This window comes from Pseudorasbora parva, chromosome 20 (genome assembly GCF_024679245.1).
Source record: "Pseudorasbora parva isolate DD20220531a chromosome 20, ASM2467924v1, whole genome shotgun sequence".
In the NCBI taxonomy this organism is placed as follows: Eukaryota; Metazoa; Chordata; class Actinopteri; order Cypriniformes; family Gobionidae; genus Pseudorasbora; species Pseudorasbora parva.
The window spans coordinates 34,979,351-35,001,882 of NC_090191.1; the positions used below are offsets into that span (position 1 = coordinate 34,979,351).

Sequence of the window (22,532 nt, forward strand, 5' to 3'; positions counted from 1 at the left end):
TTGCACTCATGCTGGTTTTATACAGTTTTGACATTTTACATTCAGAACTAAACTCATTTAGTCAAAAATAATCTGATATAATATATATATATATATATATATATATATATATATATATATATATATACGATCTGTTGCAGATTTAATGATGTAGTTGAGGGCGAGGGGGTATCAGAGTCTGATGTTGAATGATAAAATAACATAAAATTCATAAAGTGCATAGTATGTCATCTGAATGGAACAGCTTACTACTAAATACTTCACATTAGAAGGTGTAAAAAAAATAAAAGATGACCTGACTGCATTCATCACTTGACCTCATCATGCTGCATTTTTTAATTTACCAATTTTAAACACTGTAAACCATAAACCTTGCAAAAAAAACATCTGTTGAACGTCATTGCAACATCTGTTAGGGAACATTTAGCAGCGCATTGCAGATAAGGATACGATCTGCAAATTACATCCTTCAGGTAAAACCGCACACATGCGTAGTAAGAAATATAATCATACTGCATCCTGGCACAGAAAACAAAAACAAAAAGAACATCCGCATTACAGCTACAGGCACGCAGAAACCCGCCAGGAGTGCTTTACGGTGATGTTGAGGTAACACGTCTTCCCTTCTTTTCAAGGAAAGAAACAGATGGGAGGGTGGAAGATCCTGAGGGATTTGATCCTCCACTGCCGACTGCTGTGCTCCAGAGTGCTGCTGCTCGAATCGGTAAAACAGAACGGAGTTTGATAATAAAAACAAACAGTGAACGCAGCAAAAACAGCCCGCCCAAGCCCTGCAGTGACCCCTAGGCTGAACCTCAAAATTGCTCAGAGATGTAAAGCGCTCCCCTGACGGAAGCAGCTGAGCCTGTGAGTCTTACACAGAGCAAAAGCAAAAACTTTGAAGCTTCCTGTGATACAATATTGATTGTGCATTTCTCTCTCGGCTACATCTGATGAAGTCAATCATATGCACACTAACTGGATCAATGACAGTAAAAGCACATGACAGTGCTATATCCTTGTGCTTTTTTACTAAATTGCACTTTTTATTTTTTTTAAGCTATGCTAAACTGTATATATATATATATATATATATATATATATATATATATATATATATATATATATATATATATATATATATATATATATATATATATTTATTTATTTTTTTATTTTTTTATTTTTTTTATTTTTTTTACTATAAATGTTATTTAAATCTGTCAAAATCTAGCTACTGTATTTTATATAGTAAAGTTCTGGCATCCACAGATGCCAATTCTTACTGTAAGTTTACATATTTTTTCAGTATATATTGTACTCAAGACTATTCAGTATGAATGTTCCTTTAAACAATAAGAACAAAATAGTGTGAATCTCAATTTTCCTGTGAGCATTATGTTGGTGTGAGCGCACTAAGGCATGATACAGTGCTTTAGAGCTTGTGTTTTAGCTGACGGACGGTAATGGGGCCGCACTTTCCCAGAACTTCATCAGGATGACACACACCCTGGAGGAGGAACGCTCACAAACATGAACACATTTAGATGTGGAAATGCGCATGGGACTCCCTTGAGGGGGACATAACTGCGGTAAAAACTTGTTTCTGTTGCTGCTGTGCAGTGAGTGCAGGGGCCATTCATTATATAAACATCTGCTTGTTAAATGTCAAATCATTGTTTATAGGGAATATTCTTCAGAACATTAAACACTGAGTCAACATCACACTAGTGTTTGGGAAGGGTACATGGAAAAACCATTTGGTTTGAAGATGACTGAGCCCTGAAATGATTTTGACTGAACCCTTGTGCTGATTTTGCCTTATTGACATGAATTTTAAAGGTTTTGCAAGTGTAAAAATGTACTTCATGTGGTAAGCTCTAAATTAATTCAAGTCAAATATATTATTTAACAATTGAAGCAATACTAAATACATTAGGTTATAACAACATCTAAGGACTAAATAAGAAGTACAGTGTTGATCAAACTAAAACTGGACTGAAATAAACATTGAAAAATTACTAATAATTGGTTGAAATTACATCTTTGGACGAGACTGTGCAATGTGCAGGATTCTGGGAAAGTCAAACTTTAATTTTAAAATGGGATAGGTTAAATCTATATTCTGATTGGACGAGTCACATTGTTTGAATTTTATATAAATGTACCACGTTACTACTGTTTCTTGGCAAGAGTCTACAGTTAGGCTAAGCAAGTAAATAGAAGCAATGAATTGTTTATTCCAGTTAATGTTAATAATTTAACATTATTGAGAGGCAGTTGCATTACAGTGATTTTTACACAAAATAAAAATTATATATATATATATATATATATATATATATATATATATATATATATATATATATATATATATATATATATATATATATATATATATATATATATATTGAAGGGGGGTTCTGAAATCCACTGCCGCTTCAATATACCTGTATATATTTATATCCTAATTAACTTCATAATGAAAACCTTAATCACTATTTTATCTTCCTATATTAGTATAATGATTCTTTCCAGTTATGATTTTGCTTTTAGTCTCGTGTTTTCTAAAGTGTATATTTGGTCTCTGAGGAGTGACTGAGGGTCTGGCCTAGAGATGTGTGATGTGTCACTAAACACTGGCAACAAGGTCATGTGTTTGGATTTTGGAGGTATCACACACCCCTAACATGTCAGGAGCACTAACAGGGTTTGCTCACTTAGCCCTGCTTCCAGAGATGAAATATGGATTTGTCTTTCATTTAATTTACTATATTTTATTCCTTTTATATTTCCTTTTACTGAAACACTAAAGACTCAAGATGAATATTGCCTGTACTATTGTCTGTACCTCTCACTGCGAGAAAGCACATGCTATCAGCATGCTTTGGAGAAATGTTTTGTTCATAATTAGTTAAGATGTTCTCGACCTTGGAGGAAACCAGTATTCTCTGGAGATTGTGTGTGTGTGCGTGTGTGTACCAGATCTGTGCAGGCCTAAGGTTGGACATGGACATTTCTGCAGAAACGCCAGACTTGAAGACGCTTTACGGTGGACTATGAGGTCACTGTGATGTAAGTAGTAATTTTGTAGCTGTCTATGGAGGGACATAAATCTCTCATATTTCTTTTTAAAAAAAGATTTAATTTGTGTTCATTTGTGTTCCGAAGATGGACAAGTGTCTTACAGGTTTGGAATGATATGCAGCTAATAAAAAGAGGGAATTTTCATTTTTGGCCGGACTAACCCATTCAGTTTTATCCCTCCCTGCATCTGTCTGTATCCAATCACAATGAGCAAACATTCATTGGCTTGATTGCTGACATTTACAAAACTGCCAAAGAATATAGATTACACACACATACAGTACATAAAAGATATATAAAGTACAGAAAGAGTTAATATAGAACATAATCTGAATTAAAAAAGGTAAATATTGAAGGAAATGAGGGCCCTCTACACTTAAGTGTAAACAAGACCACAAGAGAAACAGCGCAGACTAAAAATAAACAGACATAATTATTCATTCATTTGCATTTCCTGTTTAACAGAAAGGGCCACAATCCTTTACCAGACACAAAGGAATGTGCATGCGTGTCTCGCCTTTATGGCAGATCAGATATTTAAAAAGAAATGCACAGTCAGTCTACAGTGCAGGAAATGCATGTTAACAGAGTATCATCCTCGCTTCTATTCAAACCGTTTCAATATTCTCCAGATTGGAAATCCTCTGGTAATAAAATCACAGTCTGACTGGGTTTATGTTTGCCGTCGTGTTTAAACTGCTACTTTAAATGCTAGCTGGTAAATTAAACAACTGGATGTAAACCTGTACCGTTCCTGTGTGTGCTGCATGGTTTTTGGTTTTATTTTTCCAGTATATTGTAAATTTATGTTGCATTTGTGCTGTAGCTCCCATGAGCATCTGGACTTGAGAATTCTGGAAATATCCATGAAAAATGCATCCATTCATCTCACCTTGGAGCTACGGCTGAGAACATGGATGTTGCCATGGTGATAACTTATAAGATTATACAGTTTGTATTGCTGTCAGGTATGAAAAGAGGGGGATTAAGAGAGAACCTGTAACACTTGATCAGACCGACTTCCTCCCTCTCTCTCTGTTTTCCCCCTTCTCTCTCTCTTACTGCAGTATGACATAGTGCCATAGTGACATACTGTATGAGAACTTGAAATGTATTCTCTGCTATACCAAGAACATCATTAACTTGCATGCAGGACTATGAAAAACTGAATTATTTGAGGATGTCACATTTAAAAAGGCCTTCTGAGTGCTTTATCACAGCTTTGACAACTCCAGCAGAGCCATAATAATTTACCAGTAAAGACTTTATGTGTGAAAAGGGCTTTTGTCTGTTACAGATTGTTTGATATGTATAGTATTTATGCTGTAGAGCGTCACAGTCAAACTGTGAATAGTTGTGATAGTTGTGATTTGCTGTTCTCTCCTTTGCGTCTGCATTCACAGGGCTAATGTGTTGGATTACTCGATATGGAAGAGTGTACAGAGCACGCTGAATGCTGCTTTTGTTATTGCTTTGATCTAAGCCACTCACTGCAATCCTGAATAGAAACTTCAGGGAGTGAGATTTGCTGTTTTGTCATCAGTAGACATTACAACATGCTTCATTTTATTTAAAACATGTCGCTGAAAATGACAATGCATACATTTTATTAAAAAGGACAGACAATGAATAGCCTAAGAGTGACAAATGACAGAAACACATTGAGTTATCAATTTTAACAATATTATTTAAATATTTGCCATAACTAAGACTGTTTAAGACTGTTGTTGGCAAATGTTTTAACTATGTAATGAGACATTTTCAACATTACAAACAGTTGTGGGTGTTTATTGCCAACTCAAACGCTGCACACCCATCAAAACAAACAGTTTCAAAGAGAAGGTCAAAGAGAAGGAGAGTTCTTTTATGTAAAAATCTTCATAACACTGGACATCAAAGAACATTAGCCTCTTCTAGACAACTTCTTGTTTAATAAAATGTTCTATCTCACAGATAAGTATTGTTATAGTTATAGGGATATTAGTGAGCAAGACCCGCTGTCTTTTTCCATATCCAGTATCGAAAAGAAACAAATATAGTACTTTGCTAAAGTCAAAGCATACTGTCGTACCCGATCCTTGTCCTCTGCTGCCCTCTCTATAAACACTATCAACACAGTGTCAAGCGCTCTGAGATTCTATTTAGATTCACTGATCCGAACGGCACACAGACTGCAGGGCAGATAAGACATTTATATTTAGGCAAGATCTACAATCCGATCCATTCGGGCAGGGGTTCCAGTCAACTTCCAGTTTTGGTTTTGCAAACGGACGTCAAAGACCTAGCGCTTGCCCTTGATGCTATGATGTATTAAATAAATATTTGAACATTTTAACTAGTTGGGAATAAATAAATCACTCTCTCAAAAATATATATAATTACAATTATTATTGATATGAGTTATAATTGCAAGAGATTGCATCACTTGTATTTCCATTGCTGGTCATCCCGAAGAGAAATAGCTCTGAGAACAACTATGTCTTGAAAATACTGCACCACTCGCATCCTAAAGTGTTATTGAAGCCGCTCTATGAGATCATTATGTTATGCGAAGCTCATTTTCTCTTCATTAGTTAATTTTGCTTTCATTTGCCATAAAAGAGGCATATTTCTTCTTGCAAGGCCAGCTATGAAAGCAATGCATGCTCTCTTTAATAATGCCATTCATTTGCTCTATGCATAAAGCCATCTCATTTTAGAATCTTCATTATCTGTCCCTCTTGTTTTCTTGTGGTCTATTTTCCTTTCAGATGGGGATGAATGTTTCTCTGTGTAATTATTTGCTCTCTGATTGGATGAAGTTCATCTGATCCATTACTGCGGGGTCTTGCTCTAAATGAGATGGTCGATTTTAGCCCCTCCTCATGTTGAGTCACAGCATCCCTGTTTTACTTTGTTTGGATGCCATTAACGAACATTCTCCGGCTGTCGACTAAATTTATGGCTTTTCGAGTTGTGGGGACAGCTGGGACTTTTCCTGGAAGAAGAATCATGCGTGATCTCGATTGCTTTTTAATGAAAGGCATTTGCTTGGAGAAATTCCACACAAAGGCGTCATTTACTGACTGGACGGGTTGGACATGTCACAGTACATTTTTGCCATGGCCGATTTTCTCCACATCCACTTTATGAATTAGCTTGTGGCAGGAATGCATCTAATTCAGGCAACATCTATTCAGTTACTGTGACATTTAATCCATCTGAAAGAAGTCTTTTATGCTCACCAAGGCTGTATTTATTTGATACTTACAGTGAAATAAGTGATTACAATTTAAAGGGGTCCTTGATTATGTTTTCACTTTTTTAACTTCAGCTAGTGAGTAATGTTGCTGTTTGAGCATAAACAACATCGGAAAAGTTACAACACTCAAAGCAAAGGGAAATAGTTGCTTTTCAAGAAATCGCTTTATAAGGACTACAGCAAACGGCTGGTTGGGACTACAATGAGCTTCTTCCCGGGTTGGTGACATCACAAACCATACATTTTGCATAATCCCTGCTTTAGAGAAGAGGAAAAGTTGTTGTAGTAGTGTTGTTGCCATGCCGTCACAACTCAGGTTTATTGTTGGATGTAAGAGTGAAAATAACGTTTTCATGTACTTCAAATATCAGAGCTGCTGAAGATGCAGCGGAGTCCTTTTGTTTTTGAGGAGAATGCACCCTCACAAACCTAAATTTATGTCTGCGTGAATAATTTGTGAATGAGGGACAGCACAAAGGGACAATACAAAACACAGGCTTTGTTAAAAAGTTGCTACACAAGGATGAACCAAAACTGTTATGGGTTAAAAGTACTGGTCATCGCAGTAATGAAAGGGAGAACGCATTTTATTACAGTTTGTCAGAGTTGTTTTACGGATATTAAGTTTACCAGTTTATTAAGAGTGTGTTTATGGACAAGACGTTAATTCACACTTCTTGTACTGTGTTTTATTCAGCTCCAACAGTGATTTTATGGAGTGAAAACAGATGCTTAATCTTTTGTGTGAAGTAAAATAAACTCCTTTAAAGCAAAGTGTTGGCCATCATTCGGACAGGGTCCACTACAACAGGCTTGTACTAATAGTGGATTTAAAAAAACAAGATGACAACATAAGTTATAACCGTAAATAAACGAAACTATCTCCATGCTGTATTTATTCTCTGGCTCTGTAGGCAGCATTGTTCGGACGCTACTGACTGTCTTTGACATTTTCAGTGTGTGAGATTGACACCAGAGCATGAGCTCTTAAAGCTTTGCCCTCTTCTTGAAAGGTGGCCGCGAACACCAGCTCATTTGCATTTAAAAGGACACACAAAAACAGCACATTTTCGCTCACCCTCCAAAAAGTGGCAATTTTAACATGGTATAAAACTTATCTGTGGTGTGTTGTGTGCTAAAACTTAACATACAGTTTCTGGGAACATCAGACACTTTTTTCACACATTGTAAAAAGGGGCACAATAGGTCCCCTTTAAAATAACTTTTCTATTTTAATATATTTTAAAATGCAACTTATTCCTCTGATCGCAAAGCTGATTTCTTTTACTCAGTCATCAGTGTCAAATGATCCTTCAGAAATCATACTAATATGTTGACTTGGTGCTTGGACAAGAAATACTGAAAAGGCAATGCTGAAAACTGTTGTGCTAAATACTTGTGTGCATTTCCTATTTAATTATTCATGAGCTAGGCCTTTGGCATTCCATGCCACTCAGAAAGAATATGTTTGCTTGACTTTTTCCTCAATGGAAAACACAAGGAAAAACGTTCTAATTCATTACTTATTTAAAATCTTGGCAGGTTTGATGGCAGTGGTGCTAAACTGTGGTTCTCACATAACCAAACAAGATGTGCCAAGTATGAATATGTGGAGGTGTAAATGAGATTTGAGAGTTGTACCTGTTTGAAAGGAGAGTGAATAAATAATGACAGAATTGAATGGGAGGGAAAAGAAAATTCTTGGAAGGAGCTCAAAAACAGAGGAAGAACAGCTTGAGGTGGTGTTGAGATTTTTGAGGAAACCACATTGGGAAAGGAGGGTTTGGCGCATCAAGAAACCACTGCATTTTTTAACAGGTAAGGTCGTGCCAAGAAATCCATTCGGAGGAAGTTTGTTCAGCTAATATAGGTGAAAAAGAGGAACAAAGCCCCCTTAAAGGTAAGGATCCATGATATCATTGATGTTTTATGTTTGTTTGTTTTTTACAGATGCTATACACTAATTTCTCTCTCCAAGAGCTCAAAAAGTGCTAATGAATTCAGTCTTATTAGCTACATGATCCTGCCCTGTACAGGTCCAGCAATTCAATAAATCATCAAGTGTTGGTGTTATCCAATCACAATCATCAACAATGTTCTTATTGACCATCAACTCTACTGGATACTTTACTCAACTTTACTGCAATAATCATCTTCATACACTTTCATTAAAATGAGAGCGTAGTCAGAGCAGTGTTAACAGATCTGATTTCTATGTGAAGAGCGAAGCACTGTGTGAATATTTAACAGATTTTTGTTAAACAGTTCTTCACTGCAGTTGGTTTCCATAGTTTTTCATGATGGCTAAACTACGATTTAATGACCAGCGTTACAAAAACATCACCCCTCAGAGTTTTCTCATTTGCCTAAGCCATTAGATAAAACTGAGTATCGCCTATGGCGGAAGAAGAGGATACTTACAGGAGGGAGAACAAATGCTATGAAAGGTTTTACATTATCGCATTCACAAAATGGAAGGATTAACATGATTGTTAATTAGCAGAACGACTGCAAATTATGGAAAAAAATAAATTAGCTGTGTAAATAAATGTGAATAGGGAGTCGTTTGGGTTTAGATACACAAATTAACCCAATTAATCTATCAGATATGTAGGAAATTCTAATTAATCTTGGCATTGAGGGAAATTACATGCAATATTGCATTCACCCAGTTATAGCAGACTACATTTGTGCGTTTAGCCATAGGATGATGATTACTGTCAGTATGGGCCAAGGTCACTCTGTAAGAGTACTGTCCAGCATGCTGCCAACATCTGTTCCCTCATATATAATTTATTAAACCACAGCGTGTATATTGCTGGTTGCATGACAAATGTTAATGGTTTCTTTGCAGTTGTGAACACGTACACATGCTGCATGTTTAAAAAAAGAAAAAAGAAAAAAAACACTGGAGGACAGATCATCGCACACACCCACTTAACGCCACACAAACTCCCTGTCCACAGACGGCCGGTCACCTGAAGGTGAACTGTGGGCCAGACTGCAAAGAGCAAAGTTGGGACTGTGGATGCTGGGTAATCCTCTCCGACCGCTCCGTCAGCACACGTCAGACAGAGAAAGCCTCAGATTAAATGACACCGAAATGGATTGATGTCCTTCGTCCTTGCTGCCAGACACATACACTCAAACCTGGGTCACTCCTGCTGCTCACATTTTCATATCTCCATCAAACACAGGTACAGTGTTCCAAATAAGTATATGTAGAGTATTTGTGGATACACTGGATAAAATAAGAAAATATTTTTTAATGATTGAAAACATATTGGTTGGTTTTATATTTAAAGGGATATTACATGAATGTTAGAGTAAAGCTGAATTTTAAATAATTTCACTATTTGTCATGGGTTAATCTAGCATGAAAAATTTGTCTTTCTTTTTTTTTTGCATTTTCTTTTTCCTTTTCCATAATATCCTGTAAAATGTCTCTGTTTCCCCCTGTGTGGTCACTTTTCATCCAGTTAGCCTTTTGTAATATTTCTTGAGTAACTGCTAGTTCCTTAGTGACATCATAAAACTAGTTTCTTAATGACGTCACAAAGTTAGCCGCATAATGACATAATAAAGATCGTTTCTCAGTGACATCATAGAGCTAGTTCCTAAGTGACATCATAAAGCTTTTGTTTTGCAAAGATATTATAATGCTATTTTCTAAGTGACATCATAAAGCTATTTCTCAATGACATCATAAAGCTAGTTCCTAAGTGACATCATAAAGATAGTTTCTCAATTACATTATAAAGCTAGTTCCTAAGTGACATCATAATGCTAGTTCCTTAATGACATCATAAAGCTAGTTCCTAAGTGACATCATAAAGTTAGTTCCTAAGTGACATCATAAAGCTAGTTCCTAAGTGACATCATAAAGCTAGTTCCTAAGTGACATCATAATGCTAGTTCCTTAATGACATCATAATGCTAGTTCCTTAATGACATCATAAAGCTAGTTTCTCTATGACATCATAAAGCTAGTTTCTCTATGACATTATAATGCTAGTTCCTAAGTGACATAAAGCTAGTTTCTCTATGACATCATAAAGCTAGTTCCTAAGTGACAACATGCTAGTTTCTTTATGACATCATAATGCTAGTTCCAAAGTGATATCATCACAATTATCCAGAAAGTGACACCATATTTGACCAGACAACAACATTAATGCTTTTCTCAAGTTCAAGAGTTTAAATTAAAAAAATGACCAACGCATGAGGTAGAAAAAAAGCTAGAAAATAGCCCTTCTTCAACAAATCACAGAAGAAGTTTGTGTTTGCTATTGCCATAATTTGTTCAAATAAATATTCTTCATTATAGCCTCATTTCTCTTTGTTTGTATTTGAGTCTTCGTAACTGACATCTGTTTTTATCTCATTCCAAACGATCAAACACTAACTGGGCGACAATGAAATATTTCATTCTCCAAACAAAGTCAATGAGGGAGAACTCTTTCAATACAGGGACGTGGAGTATAACAAAACGCTCCCCCACAACCAAACAAAATGTCTTTTTTTTTTCACTTTCAGAGCTACATTAATCTTTGGTTCAAAGTAGTAGACAAAGTAGTAGTCTATTATGCCAACGTGCCCACACACACAAGCAGGTGTGCTAATACTTACTATGTGAGAAGCGTTTGGTGTGGGAGTTGGCAAAAAAAAACTAATTAAGGAACTTAATCAGCATCATTTTCATTTATAGTCACCCTATGATGTAGAAAAGACATTGAGACCCACAGCAGAGCTCTAACTGACTCAATCTAAAAACCTATTTTACTTCCGCATATAAATAATTTACTTGACAGCTGCCATTTGCACAACCTCGAACTCCAAGAAATGTTTACAATTCAGTGAAGTATAATTCACCATTAAAAGTCAGTGGACTGAAAGAGTTGCAGGCAGGTTTGATTGTTTTCAGGCGAAAGGAGCTTTTGTTGAACTGCTGATCGATGTGTTTGAAAGCAGCACTTCTAATATGATATTCCAAAAGTTCATGAGAAAAAAAACAGTGTTATACACCTTTCCATCTCAGCTGATCGAACTGCTCATGTCCCCTATGCTCTACTCCACCCCTTTTTCCTTCAGTGCTCCCTTTGTTCTCAGAGGATGAAAGGAAGGAGATGAGAGCAAGAGGGAGAGATGGGAAGGCCACAAGGTTATCCTGTCTGCTGGGAGCCGGGAAGAAGACCTCTGTGAGTGTCTCTGACTCTGTTTCTGAGAACGCAGGGTTTTTGCGTTATTTATTTTTATTTTTCCAATCATAGCATGTCTTTGTCACAGTTTTGGGTTTTGTTTCTGATCATGTCTTTGTATTTATGCTCATTGTCCTGTTCCTGGTTTTGTCATGTGCTCTACTGTCATGTGATTTCCTTGTCCTCATGAGTGATGTTCTTATTGGTTGTTTTTATCATGTGTTAATCAGTTCTGTTTTGTCATTGGTTCATTGTTTACAGGTGTTCCTTGTTAGTCATCAGTCTCTGGCTGAATCCGAAATCGCCCCCCTATACCCTCAAATAGGGCAATATTTAAAGGGACAGCCATTTGTAGTGGTGTCTGAAACCATAGTGGACCTTACTGAGGTCATGCACTTATTCAATCTAACATTGAACCACAATAACAAGTGTACAGCCGGTATAAACTCAACAGCTGTCTGACTGCATGCACTCCTTTTCATTCACCAAGTGAACTATATTTGTGGACTAACTAACGTAGGGAACCCTCGTTAAGCCCTCGTGTTTGCCTTGTCCCCTTGTCTAATGTTTCCCATATACCACTGTTGGTGAGTCTGTCATGGTCATGTTTATGTTAGTTTCAAGTTACAAGTCTTTTATTTTATATTTTAATTATGTTTGGATGAAATTAAATTGCACATGGGTTCTTAAAGCTTGCCTTCAGTGGGTCAACGTGTTCTGTCTAGTGTGTTGTTTCCATAGTTATGTAAAAGCAATTCGGCATTTATTTTTTCCTGAATGAATTAAAAAAATTGAAGAAAAAAAAAATGCTGTTATTTCCTACACAACAGATTGTATACTAAAAATAAAGTTATACTAAAATATGTTTTATATTAACAGATTTACTAAATGAAGATTACAATTAGAAAAGCAATCCTGTGTCAGTTATCGGATATATACATCCCAAAGTCCAACAAATTCAAAAACCGTCAGGGTTAATGTCAAGTAGCAAATATTAATACAACGAAAACAATTATGCTATAACTAGCCTACATTACACTTTGCATAAAAATACCACTGGGCCATTATCCAGATAGCGCTAAATCTCTATCTAGGCATATTTTCTCCTTATATATTAAAAACAAATTAACTTTATAGTGCAAAAAACTTTATAGTTCTCTTTTGTGTAAACATATAATAGCTAAAGGATTACAATAATGCAACACTAATGTGGGCAGTGTCATTGGAGATAAATTACTAAATGCATAACCAGTGTATCAAAATTGTACTTGGAGTATCTGAGCCACGAGCTGTAAAGGCTCTGCCCTCTTCTGGAAAGCAGGGCATTTGCATTTAAAGATACATGCACAAAACAGCATGTGATTCCTTCCACTCAAAAACGGGCATTTACAACATGGTATAATAAATTATATGTGAGGTATTTTGAGCTGAAACTTCACAGACACATCCTAGGGACATCCTAGGAATTATTACACCTTGTAAAAAGGAGCATAACAGATCCCCTTTAAAGTTGATGCTTGAATACTTGTAATATGCAAAGACAAACAAGTACAGACATTGGTCAGTAAAACATAGCCCCGTCTCCAAAATGTTGCTATTGGTTGAACCATTGTTACTTTGTCAGACTATTCAAGGTTCAGGCTAGGGATCCTGTACTAAGGAAAATTCAAAAAAAAAAAAAAAAAATATTATATATATATATATATATATATATATATATATATATATATATATATATATATATATATATATGTATGTATACATCTTTTTTTCTTCATAAACAGACATTATACACTAAATATATTGTTTCTTTATTATGAGATCATATCATTTTTAACACCAAAAAGTTTGATAACCTCTTGATACAGACCAATGTGCCCTCCTGAAAAGTGAAAAGTTTTCATTTTAGTGCAAAACCTCTCCTCGAACTAGCCTACCCAGCTGGAGATTTGCTGTGATTTCATGTGTGCCATCATCCGAGCACTTTCCCTGCCTCCTGAAAAACCTCCAGCCCATTTGAATGTTTATTAAGAGCTTAAATTAGTCTCCATAATTCTGAAGATTACGCAGAGCTTAGACACAGAACATTTTCTTGGAAAGTTTAAGGTGCATATGGCTTTCATCGAGCCCACCACATCCCCTAAGAGACCCTGGTATCCACCATGTCCCGCCTTTCTTCTCTAAATCACAATCTGTTGCTGCCTCACATAAACTCAATTACGGGCAGCATCCGTATGCTGTGGCTCTCAGCAGCTGCAGTGCAGGCGGCCATTAAGGATCTGCATGAAGCCACAAATACATAGCCAAACAAATTCACAGTGATGAGATACTTGAGCAAGTGTCATCACCTGTGATGTGGACTGCCATGGACAGCACTCCTCCCTATGGAATCATCTCAGATATCTCCCCCTCAGCTGCACATCCCTCTATCACACAACAAAGATTGAGGGATATATCTTTGCAAGAAACTATATCCCTCTATCTCTCTGTGGTGTTGAGATGAGAACCACTGACTCACTCCTCAGATGGACTGATGCATGTAGCGCATCACACACACACACACACACACACACACAGACTAGTAGTAGAGGTGGTGGTCGTATTATCAGTGGTGGTGGTATTAGTAGTGGTGGTGGTGGTGGTGGTATTAGTAGTGGTGGTCGTATTAGTGGTGGTGGTGTTACTAGTGGTGGTGGTATTAGTGGTGGTGGTATTAGTAGTGGTGGTGGTGGAATTACTAGTGGTGGTAGTATAAGTAGAAGTAGTGGTGGTGGTAGAATCATTAGTGGTGGTGAGTATTAGTAGAAGTAGTGGTGGTGGTAGTATCATTAGTGGTGGTGGTATTAGTAGAAGTAGTGGTGGTGGTAGTATCATTAGTGGTGGTGGTAGTATCATTAGTGGTGGTGAGTATTAGTAGAAGTAGTGGTGGTGGTAGTATCATTAGTGGTGGTAGTATTAGTAGAAGTAGTGGTGGTGGTAGTATCATTAGTGGTGGTGGTAGTATCATTAGTGGTGGTAGTATCATTAGTGGTGGTGGTATTAGTAGTAGTGGTGGTGGTAGTATTAGTAGAAGTAGTGGTGGTGGTAGTATTAGTAGAAGTAGTGGTGGTGGTAGTATCATTAGTGGTGGTGCTAGTATCATTAGTGGTGGTAGTATTAGTAGAAGTAGTGGTGGTGGTAGTATCATTAGTGGTGGTGGTATTAGTAGAAGTAGTGGTGCTAGTATCATTAGTGGTGGTAGTATTAGTAGAAGTAGTGGTGGTGGTAGTATTAGTAGAAGTAGTGGTGGTGGTAGTATCATTAGTGGTGGTGGTATTAGTAGAAGTAGTGGTGCTAGTATCATTAGTGGTGGTAGTATTAGTAGAAGTAGTGGTGGTGGTAGTATTAGTAGAAGTAGTGGTGGTGCTAGTATCATTAGTGGTGGTAGTATTAGTAGAAGTAGTGGTGGTGGTAGTATCATTAGTGATGGTGGTAGTATCATTAGTGGTGGTGGTGGTATCATTAGTGGTGGTAGTATTAGTAGAAGTAGTGGTGGTGGTAGTATCATTAGTGGTGCTAGTATTAGTAGAAGTAGTGGTGGTGGTAGTATCATTAGTGGTGGTAGTATTAGTAGAAGTAGTGGTGGTGGTAGTACCATTAGTGCTGGTAGTATTAGTAGAAGTAGTGGTGGTGGTAGTATCATTAGTGGTGCTAGTATTAGTAGAAGTAGTGGTGGTGGTAGTATCATTAGTGATGGTGGTAGTATCATTAGTGGTGGTGGTAGTATCATTAGTGGTGGTGGTATTAGTAGTAGTGGTGGTGGTAGTATAAGTAGAAGTAGTGGTGGTGGTAGTATCATTTGTGGTGGTAGTATCATTAGTGGTGTTAGTATTAGTATCATTAGTGGTGGTGTTATTAGTAGAACTAGTGGTGGTAGTATTAGTAGAAGTAGTGGTGGTGGTAGTATCATTAGTGGTGGTAGTATTAGTAGAAGTAGTGGTGGTAGTATCATTAGTGGTGGTGGTATTAGTAGAAGTACATTATCATTTACATTATCCGGTAGTAGTAGTATAGTAGTAGTATTAGCAGTAGTAGTAGTAGTAGTGGTGGTATCAGGTGGTAGTAGTATAGTAGTAGTATTAGCAGTAGTAGTAGTAGTAGTGGTGGTGGTATCAGGTGGTAGTGTAGTAGTAGTATTAGCAGTAGTAGTAGTAGTAGTGGTGGTATCAGGTGGTAGTAGTATAGTAGTAGTATTAGCAGTAGTAGTAGTAGTAGTGGTGGTATCAGGTGGTAGTAGTATAGTAGTAGTATTAGCAGCAGTAGTAGTAGTAGTAGTAGTGGTGGTATCAGGTGGTAGTAGTATAGTAGTAGTATTAGCAGTAGTAGTAGTAGTAGTGGTATCAGGTGGTAGTAGTATAGTAGTAGTATTAGCAGCAGTAGTAGTAGTAGTAGTGGTGGTATCAGGTGGTAGTAGTATAGTAGTAGTATTAGCAGTAGTAGTAGTAGTAGTGGTGGTATCAGGTGGTAGTAGTATAGTAGTAGTATTAGCAGTAGTAGTAGTAGTAGTAGTGGTGGTATCAGGTGGTAGTAGTATAGTAGTAGTATTAGCAGTAGTAGTAGTAGTAGTGGTGGTATCAGGTGGTAGTAGTATAGTAGTAGTATTAGCAGTAGTAGTAGTAGTAGTGGTGGTATCAGGTGGTAGTAGTATAGTAGTAGTATTAGCATTAGTAGTAGTAGTAGTGGTGGTATCAGGTGGTAGTAGTATAGTAGTAGTATAAGCAGTAGTAGTAGTAGTAGTGGTGGTATCAGGTGGTAGTAGTATAGTAGTAGTATTAGCAGTAGTAGTAGTAGTAGTGGTGGTGGTATCAGGTGGTAGTAGTATAGTAGTAGTATTAGCAGTAGTAGTAGTAGTAGTGGTGGTATCAGGTGGTAGTAGTATAGTAGTAGTATTAGCAGTAGTAGTAGTAGTAGTGGTGGTATCAGGTGGTAGTAGTATAGTAGTAGTATTAGCAGTAGTAGTAGTAGTAGTGGTGGTATCAGGTGGTAGTAGTATAGTAGTAGTATTAGCAGTAGTAGTAGTAGTAGTGGTGGTATCAGGTGGTAGTAGTATAGTAGTAGTATTAGCAGTAGTAGTAGTAGTAGTGGTGGTATCAGGTGGTAGTAGTATAGTAGTAGTATTAGCAGTAGTAGTAGTAGTAGTGGTGGTATCAGGTGGTAGTAGTATAGTAGTAGTATTAGCAGTAGTAGTAGTAGTAGTAGTGGTATCAGGTGGTAGTAGTATAGTAGTAGTATTAGCAGTAGTAGTAGTAGTAGTGGTGGTATCAGGTGGTAGTAGTATAGTAGTAGTATTAGCAGTAGTAGTAGTAGTAGTGGTGGTATCAGGTGGTAGTAGTATAGTAGTAGTATTAGCAGTAGTAGTAGTAGTAGTGGTGGTATCAGGTGGTAGTAGTATAGTAGTAGTATTAGCAGTAGTAGTAGTAGTAGTGGTGGTATCAGGTGGTAGTAGTATAGTAGTAGTATTAGCAGTAGTAGTAGTAGTAGTGGTGGTATCAGGTGGTAGTGTAGTAGTAGTATTAGCAGTAGTAGTAGTAGTAGTGGTGGTATCAGGTGGTAGTAGTATAGTAGTAGTATTAGCAGTAGTAGTAGTAGTAGTGGTGGTATCAGGTGGTAGTGTAGTAGTAGTATTAGCAGCAGTAGTAGTAGTAGTGGTGGTATCAGGTGGTAGTGTAGTAGTAGTATTAGCAGTAGTAGTAGTAGTAGTGGTGGTATCAGGTGGTAGTAGTATAGTAGTAGTATTAGCAGTAGTAGTAGTAGTAGTGGTGGTATCAGGTGGTAGTGTAGTAGTAGTATTAGCAGTAGTAGTAGTAGTAGTAGTGGTGGTATCAGGTGGTAGTAGTATAGTAGTAGTATTAGCAGTAGTAGTAGTAGTAGTGGTGGTATCAGGTGGTAGTAGTATAGTAGTAGTATTAGCAGTAGTAGTAGTAGTAGTAGTGGTACTGGTGGTGGTAGTAATAGTAGTAGTATGAGTGGCAAAGTGGTTTGATTCACAAACACATTTGAGTGTCTAAACACTTCACATATAAATACAAAGGTATTATTATTATTAGAATTAATAATTAATTCGAATACATTGCACTAGTGGGAACTTAAAATTTACAAAGGCCAAATCCTCTTCATGTTTATGCACCACATTATTCAAAATTTAAAGCATCTTTTTTTTTTCTTTATGATTAAACAAATGGTCCTGATCCAAGATCAAGATCAGCTGTATTCTGCCAAGTACACAAGGAACAACCATCATCATCATCATCATCATCATCATCATCATCATCATCATCATCATCATCATCATCATCATCATTATCATTATCATTATCATTATCATTATCATCATCATCATCATCATCATCCTGATGGATGTTACTGGCGATACTTTATCTACACCTAGACCTGTGGACTTTTGACTAGTCAAAAAGGAGTTTACATCAGTGCCATTAGTTTTCATTCACATCTCCCACAAATGTCCTATTTCCTAGAATAAAATATTTTTATAATAGAAGCATGCCCTGAAACTTCAGATTTAATCACCATTAGGACCAACATAACGTGTACAGCTGAACTGCAAGTTTTATCACGTCAAATCACGCAGAGTAGCGATGTACACAAGCTTTCTGTTCTAATGGAATCATGCTAAGGTTAGATCAGAGGCCTTGCTCAATGTGAGCACACAGTGACCTTCAAAGGTAATGAAAAACTGAGAGAGCGCCTTTGTTATGTTCAAAAACTCTATGATTTATAAAGTCACCTTGTTCAATAAAGAGAGATTTTTCTGTGCCTGACAAGGTTTGTAATGTATGAGCAACCATTGTTCTTTCTAAAGCCTTAAGGGGAAAAACTGGGAGATGAGGGAAAAGTGACACACAGTAGCATCCTCGCGTAATTGTGAGCATTCCTTTTCAGTTTTCTCCTTGTCTGCTCTTGATTGAACACTTAGGTTTATGTAAACTACCCATAATGCCTGCACTCCATGGAAACAGCAGGGTCGTTGAGAGGATTGGCCTGTCATTTACATTTCTTAATTTCTTGTGTTTGTTTGCTTTTTGCAGATTATGGAGGATTAACCTCAGCTGAACTGAAATGTAAATTCCTCCAACTGTGTCTGTGTATCTTTCACGTCACTCTGTGTCAATCTTTCCTTTTCTTAACAACAGCTTTCTTCGTAATTTACCCTTTAAATGGCAGTTCGAGGCATGCCGAATCACACAAAATGTCAATGTAAGAAATAACATTGTGACAAAGCTTTGAAGAACCTCTACATAACAGGCAGTAAATGCATTTCCCTACTGTCTTGTCAAACAGTCACTAGCTATGAGGTTTTGAACCAAAGTCCAATCTGATTGCAGTGGGTTTGTCTTTGACAAAGGATTTTAACATTCACAATAATGGTGCAAGTAGTATGGAAGCTCGTTTCCATCACTGAATAATACAAAATAATAATAAATGATAATAGCGACTTCTCACAATTGACTCGTTTTTTCCCTTGTCCGAATTGTTAAGATAAAAAGTCTCAATTACCTTTCTTTTATTATTAAGTGAGAGGAACAAGCTTCCATAAAGTTAAATTGGTGCAGTTTAATAAAATAATATATTTGCTGCATAAAATAACACTTGAATGGTTACTTTTTCCATTTTATGGCATTATCATTTTACTGTTTAGATTTAGATAAAAAGCCCATGACTAGCCTATAATATTTTTTTAATATTATATGAATATTTAATGTATTCACCAGATTTAATATAGTTAAAGATAGCTTTTCCTTTATTTAAGACTGCATTTAATCATTAAAAACGTTGTTTAAATAAATATCAGGTTCCCATTGTAAAAACTTTTAACATATTAACATGACAAAATCTATATATGAATAAATAAACAATCGGTTTCATGGGCACACTTTACTTTAGGGTCCAATTCTCATAATTAACTAACTATTTATTATCTATGATTAATAATAGTTAGTAAGCAGGGCTTTATTTATAATTCACTTTTTCTCTCACCAGTAAATTTGAGAACTCAATTTTAAGTTACCGGGCATTCAGAACTTCTACTAGACAAAAATAAATAAATAAAATAACAATTAAAGAAAAAGTTGAATGAAAAATAAATAAATAAAATGTGTTAAATAGTGAGAACTGGACCCTACACTAAAGTGTTACTGGTTTTATTATTATTATAAGACGAGAGCTGCAGCACCACTGATGTGATTTTTGCAGTGTGAATGTTAAGAGAGAAAAAGAAGCTGCAGCAAATAGCCTCCCTCAATCTCGAAAAGGCTTTTGCCCGGGTGCCGCATCAGTTGATCTGGTATGCACTACGGGGCCATGGAGTGTGTAAACAGCTCATCAACTGGGTCCAAATTCTCCATGTGAACACCAGCAATTGGGCAAGATGCACAGCGGGCATTTCTGATAGCTTCCCTTTGATGGTTGGTACACACCCAAGGCTCAACATTGTTGCCGCTTCTCTTCATTCCGGTCATGCAAAAAAAATGTGACCTGCAACAGGGTGTCCTGTTGGCCTTGCTTTATGCTGACACCAGCAGGAAAGAACTGGAACACCAAGTCCAGGTATGTAATGACCACCTCAGCATCAACATCAAGAAAACTGAATACCTGGAGGCCAATCTGTCTGATGGCAATATCCTGGATAATGGCGAGGGCCTGACAAAGATGAACAACTTTAAGTGTATAGGATCCCGCCTGCAAAGTGACGGTGGTATGACTGACGAAGTGTGTGGGAGGGTGAATGCAGCCTGTATGTGGCTGGAATGTTAAACCCAATTCGTCTCAAGTCAAAGATATACGAATGAAAGTACGCCCAGTTGCACTGTATGGAGCCGAATGAGCACTGAGCGCCCCCTCCACACCATGAAAGTGTGCATGCTATGCTGGATTGCTGGTGTGTGTCTCCTTGACCACTGCTGTAATGTTGCAATCTGCCAGCAAATGGGTGTTTAACGGCAACAAATGCCAATTATGGAGAAAATGCAGCAAAGGAGTATTCAGTGGTATAGACATGTCCTAAAAACAGCACCAGGCACTGTCACTGACACCCATGAGGAAAACCAGAGCAAAGATGGCAGTATACGATCAAAACGGATATGAAGAAAGAAAGAAAGAAAGAAAGAAAGAAAGAAAGAAAGAAAGAAAGAAACATCCAACTATTTATTAACATTAACTAAAAATACCTTGTTGTAAAGTGTTACAGAAAATATGATTTTTTCTTTAGGAAATAATGTAAAGTAGAATTTCTCTGATTCCAATGTATTATTTACAAAAGACGGGAAGTTAAAAAGTCTACAGAAGAAAAAAAAATCTACACTTGAACACTAAAATTGTGAAAATGAACACCATACGAAGATACAGTAAAGTTCCCCTATAGGAAGAGTCGGTCAGCCGATCAGCATTTGCGTTTGTTTACTCCACTCACTGCAATAAAGAAACAGCCTCTGGAAAATGTTCTTTTCTCTGAAAGCAATAAAGAGAGTTTCCTTTTTCCAATCAGAAGTGATTAAACAAGTTGTGATTCCGAGTAAATGTCATTTTGATGAAAGTCCCTGGCAGAGGGCATGAGCGAGGGAAATGTTAGACCATCAGGAGAACTGCAGCCTGTGGGAAATGGCGAGTTATTAAAGCAAGATTAATATCTACTAATGACTGCTGTCACCAGTGGAGCGCCGGAGAGAGGCACATATTCAGCATTATCAGACAAATCTATTGATGTTTTTCCACAGTCAGACTGTGTTTTTGTATTTGTGTCCTCATTCCCTTGCCTGCAACTAAATAATATCTATAGCTAATTAGCGATAATTACACCTGTGAAGAATTTCTGAGATTTGCGTGCATAAATTCTCCTAATGGTAGGATTAGAGAGCCATTTCATGCATGGATGTTTTCATGCCGCGCTCCCTGCGTACTGCTAAATTTGGGGCACAACACAAATAGCTTGAATACTAATGTCTGCTGCACTTAATAATAGTAGCTCATGCGCCCTCTGAGTGACACCAAAGTTGTTGTTTTTTTTCTTCTTCACTAACGTGAAGACTTCAAAAGACGGAATTAATGACAGGCATAACAAAAAACAAAACCCTTGAACTATGTACGTGCATAATTCAAAATCCTGGAATGCATCAGATTTAGCTACATTTATCCACTAGTTTCTATTACATTTATGTTTCCTATATAATACAAATAATATTAGCGAGAAGAAAGGGAAATGTCCTCCCGGGAAGATGAAATCAGATTTCTTTACAGAGGTCAAGTGTAAAGTTAACCAACTCTTAGCAAGACTTTTGTGATAGTGTAACTACAACAGCTGGTTATGTAAACAGCTCAGTAAAACAGATGTATTACTTTTAGTATACTTACTAGTATACTCTAATGACATTTTATAACAGTTTTGCATATTTAACTCAATATAGTTTTTATGCTTATTGGAGAACTGTATCATTAGATTAGCATCATGCTAATGGCAAACTCAGAATCAGTTGCTGCTACCTTTATAAACATTCAAAAGCTTTAGGTTGCATAAACTACTTCGAATAGTCTCGTCTATAACAGATTTTTGACATGGTTCCAAGCATTTTAACGTAAATTAAAGGGGCTTCGTGTAGGATGGACACCCAGCGGTTGAAATAGGTATTGCAATCCAAATTCCAAATATTGGAGCAGGTTTTTTTCACCTGCCCCCTCCTCCTCAGTAGCACACGCAGGTTGCCAGATTGACGACACCAGCAAGAACGAGTGGAAAGCAGCGAGCCTTACACTGTAAGTTGATCAGCTAATTTATATATTTGTAATATATTCTTTTGAGACCATTCTAGATGGATTCTATATTCAAATGAGACCTGCAAAACATAGACTAGTTTAAAAGGTTGTTTTTTTTTTTGTCAGGGTGAAGGGCACACTACAAGACAAAAGCATATGGTCTCAAAGCATGGTCAAACAAGTTTGAAAATAGCTTTTAATGC

At 36.9% G+C, this 22,532-nt stretch overlaps 1 long non-coding RNA gene across 1 annotated transcript in view; it reads right to left on the reverse strand.

Annotated features, from left to right (window-relative positions):
* Positions 1-598: 598 nt before the first annotated feature.
* The window catches only part of LOC137049955 (uncharacterized), a 149,406-nt gene continuing 127,472 nt past the window's right edge, over positions 599-22,532 (reverse strand). Inside the window, exon 4 of the long non-coding RNA XR_010899752.1 lies at positions 599-712. This is a non-coding gene — a long non-coding RNA (uncharacterized lncRNA). The remainder of the gene's footprint in view (positions 713-22,532) is intronic.